The sequence below is a fragment of the Adiantum capillus-veneris genome, chromosome 18 (assembly GCF_014529385.1).
Source record: "Adiantum capillus-veneris isolate H3 chromosome 18, ASM1452938v2, whole genome shotgun sequence".
NCBI classification, from domain to species: domain Eukaryota; kingdom Viridiplantae; phylum Streptophyta; class Polypodiopsida; order Polypodiales; family Pteridaceae; genus Adiantum; species Adiantum capillus-veneris.
The window spans coordinates 42,027,133-42,030,782 of record NC_140948.1 but is presented as its reverse complement, the minus strand read 5'-3'; the positions used below and the strand labels follow the sequence as shown (position 1 = coordinate 42,030,782).

The window sequence follows — 3,650 nt, the reverse complement described above, 5'->3', positions numbered from 1 at the left end:
TGGAGAATGAGAATATCAATAAAAAAGAAAAATGTTTGGTTTCATTTATAAAATTGAATCTTTGTTCTTTCACAATCGAATAATCAGCATTATAGTGCGATCAATGAAATTTAACGGATAGTCTCATTAATTGAATGGATTATGGAATAATCTGCAATACAAACTGGTCAAAGTGCTCTTGTTTGATAAGACTAGGCTAATTGAAAGTTTGCTTTGGTATACAAAAAACGTTAAATGGAAAATTGATTATCGAACAATCTCCTCAAAAACGACGAAAGCAACACTTTTCAAGCTAATTGAATTTTATATTTTATATATAAAATAACTTGAATAAAAGATTGAGGAGCTAAAATGTTGTGAATATTATTTTTTTCAAGGGGCTAAAAGAATGATTTTTCTTTTTCGATATTTAGAAACTTTATGTATACTCTTGTAAGGGGCCAACGTTGTAGCGAGAAAGTCTAGCTTGTAAGAACTGGCTAGCTGCTGTTGACGAAGCCGCATTGGGTGCGCACCTCTCCTTGCGTGGAGCCGATGAGGGGGGCGATATTGCCCATCTTGATCATGGCGGTGGTGAATTCGGCGAAGAAGGCGGCCTGGCTCTTAGCGTAGCGGGCCACCTGGTCACTTGTGGTGCCGGCGGTGGAGTAGAGCACCTGGTCGGAATGGAGGAGTCCACGACTGCTGAGGAGGTTGGAGTAGTAGCCATTGTCAAAGAGCGTGGGGGAGGCGACGTCGAGGTCCGCAAAGGCAGCATTGGCACCGGCAGGGCACTGCGGCACAAGCGACTCGCGGTAGGCGGACTCGAGGGCCGGCGGTGGGGTCGTCGGTGTTGGGGGTCAGCCGTGCAGCGAAGGTGTTGCAATTGGCCTTGCCGATCGTGTGGCCGCCAGAGAGCACCACCATGTCCTTGGGTGAGAGGCCAACGTTGCGAAGTTGGCGACGAGGTCGCTGACGTTGAAGTTGAATCCAGGCAGGTTCTGGCTGGCGAGGGAGCGGCTGGCGGTGAGGCTGTCACGCCGGCCGAGCAGCACGCGATAGGATTGTCCGCCGCTCTGCAATGCAGACAGAGTGAGATCATTAGCACTTACACTCTAGAATATTAGTAGAGTGAACATACGAGGATTCAGATTATACATAAGCGGCATCAGATGCAAGCAGAACAATTCGAAGCGAGCAACAGATTCGACTAAAGCTTACCACCGCCACGGAGTCGCGCGCGGCCATGGCCAGGATGTCGGCGCAGGAGACGACTTCCGGGCACTCCTTCTCCAGCGCGGCCTTGATGTCGTCTACCACCTCGAAGCCCCGCACGGAGTTGTCGTTGGGGCGGGCCTCCTGTTCGCCTTCCAGCACGCCTGGGATGATCTTGAGCAGCAACGACCCATCGCACCCCTGCACAAAGCAATCGTGGAAATGCAATCGCAGCAGCGAGCCGGCCATGCGGGCCTCCTGGGAGACTGCGTTGCCCACCACCTGCCGCACGATAGACTCAGCGCTAGGGCAGCTGCTCTTGTAGAAGCTATACTACAGCGGGCCGCTGCTGCCTTGCAAGCTGCGGCCGGCGTCGACGCTTCCCAATATGCCGATGGTCAAGCTAACAAGCAGGAGCCTAATGACTAGAGCATTCACAGGACATCCGGCCATGGCAAATCATATTTACCAGGAGCAGATGCAGATCAGCCGAAGCAGTGGGTAGAATGGCAATATTAATGTTGTACAGCTGATCAGCAAGCGCAGCTGTCTGATATTTAGGGAATAGCTAGAGCGCGATTTGATCTAAAGTACAGTACAGAAAGTCCGGCCATGGCAAATTATATCTACCAGGAGCAGATGCAGATCAGCCGAAGCAGTGGGTAGAATAGCAATATCAACTTTGTAGAGCTGATCAGCAAGCGCAGCTCTCTGATATTTAGGGAGTAGCTAGAGCGCGATTTGATCTAAAGTACTGTACAGAAATTAGCTAGGTGCTCAGCTTATAGTTGGCTGGAGTCCCCGTGTCCAAAGTCGATATGTGTAGTGGTCGAGGAGATCGAGCTGGCCCTCAAGAACGAGTCTTTGCACAGCTGATCTCTGCAATATGCATGCATGCTCAACGTTTCTCTCTCTCTCTCTCTCTCTTTCGTCGAGAACGTCTTCTGTTGAAGATTTCTCCTTGAGACGCTCTCGAGAAAGTTTCTCTCTTCGCAGGACGTTGTCGCGATCGGAAACTGGTGGCAGGTCAACCATCCAGCTTAAAAGGCTTTCGGGACTTATAATTTCTAAGTAGCCCTCCCTTTGGTTGCTTGTGAGCAATGAGTTGAGATAAGGCTCGGTTCACAGCCTATCCCACAAACCGATATAGCAACCAATGGCCTCCCAACGTGTGGATCCACCTCATAGTCACTTTTCCCCCCACCCAAATTGTAATGTTGGAGTGACAAATGCTTGAGAGCATAGTTTGGATGCTGCCTTCTGCCATTTGCCTCAAAAGAAAAATGGGGTAAGGCCTTTTGCAAAGTCTAAGAATATGGTTTAAAACTCTCTCTCTCTCTCTCTCTCTCTCTCTCTCTCTCACACACACACACACACACACATTTTTTTGTGAAACTTTCTTGCTTCTACTTTATATTACTCTCTCTCTCTCTCTCTCTCTCTCTCTCTCTCATGTGTACCCGCATGCATGTCCACCACATTGAGAGAAACTATCCTATCTTACCATCAATGGAAGTTTCCTTGTGTATCCCAAGCACAAGGAGAATGCACAACATAGTGGATGTCACTGGTCTTTGTGGGTGACAGGACACGGGTTGAAAACCAAAAATTTGAGAAATACGCAGAATAGATAAGACAAGCTGAGAATATACCTCTTACCATAACGTCTCGACCACCCCCGAGCTATCTCACTCTCGATCACATTTCACTCACTCTCACTCCCAATCCCAATATCCCACACATACACGCAATCACAATCACAATCACCATTGCACTCTCAATCACAATCACAATCACGCAGCATGTGCGAATGATAGAGACCGTCTCGAAGAATAGCTAGCCCAAAAGTGGCTATTTTTGTTACCCACTCTAGTCTTTAGTAAAGAAAAGTCCAAATAGAGTTGAAAAGAGGCATCATAGGAGCACACGATCACAAAATAACACTAATAAAATCCCATACATGTTACTTTTTTTAGCCATCTTCAATGGCTTATAGCTCTTAATCGGCTTCAAATCTGTCCAAACTCGTCTCACATGGAATTTTTTTCCTCGTCACGCTCTTTGATGGTTGTGTGATACAAAAAAGACACATCCAGCTTGGATTATCCAACCAAAAATGAAGGTCTACAAGTTGGCAATTTCTATAAAAACGATGTAAACTAAACATGCATTTCCTTAATATATATAAGCGCTTTAACAAGCATGAAAATGATGGAATCTAAACATACTCAAAGAACCATTCCTTTTTCTTATGTTTAGGGTTTTGTTTCCTACATAAATCACGTTTACAAAATCTCATATTAGCACCCTCAAAAGGTGGCTCTCAAAGTAAACCTTGGACCGAAATTTGTAACTGAAGGAAAATAATTAGAATGACCTCCTAGATTGTGGACAAACCTCAAAACACCCAAAACTTCCTTCGAATAAAGTAATTGCTAAAAAATTGAAGATAAGTC

At 46.2% G+C, this 3,650-nt stretch overlaps 1 pseudogene across 1 annotated transcript; it reads right to left on the bottom strand.

Annotated features, from left to right (window-relative positions):
- Positions 1-433: 433 nt before the first annotated feature.
- On the bottom strand, positions 434-2,031 carry LOC147435553 (peroxidase 22.3-like; annotated as a pseudogene). The gene is made up of 2 exons (XR_015185042.1): positions 1,201-2,031; positions 434-1,055 (listed from the first exon to the last, which is right to left on the bottom strand). The product of XR_015185042.1 is annotated as a peroxidase 22.3-like (transcript).
- Between the last annotated feature and the right edge of the window lie 1,619 nt (positions 2,032-3,650).